Consider the following 494-nt stretch of genomic DNA (forward strand, 5'->3'; position numbering starts at 1 on the left):
TGACTTGTGGAGAACATTCATCACAAGGACAGTGCTTGGCCAAGGATTTGAATACTGAAGATTTGAGGCAGTCACAGTAACCAAGACATAATTTTACTGTAATATATTAAGGTTTCATCACATTAAAATGTGTAATTTTTTTATGGAACCTATGTAAATGCTGTACATCAAATTAAATCTATGTAACATAACATTTCTCAGTCATTAATGATGTATTTGTTACATCTTGGTAATAAGGCACCTTTAGAGCTGACATTGAATTTAAGACAGAAAAAGACAGCACTTTCAAATTTCAATAAAGTCAAACTTTCTTTAGGACAGGCTGATAAAGACCATCATAACCAGTTATTGAGTGGGACCTGGCCAGCCCTCCACAAGCTCACTTCTCATTAGCTGTTAGAGCTCCTCTATCCTGTCTTCAAAGCCTCAGCTTCACTGGCTGGCAAGTCTGGGCAATGGCTACATACCTTTGGCGTCACAAGCACCACCTTCTC

The sequence above is a fragment of the Polypterus senegalus genome, chromosome 2 (assembly GCF_016835505.1).
Source record: "Polypterus senegalus isolate Bchr_013 chromosome 2, ASM1683550v1, whole genome shotgun sequence".
Taxonomy (NCBI): domain Eukaryota; kingdom Metazoa; phylum Chordata; class Cladistia; order Polypteriformes; family Polypteridae; genus Polypterus; species Polypterus senegalus.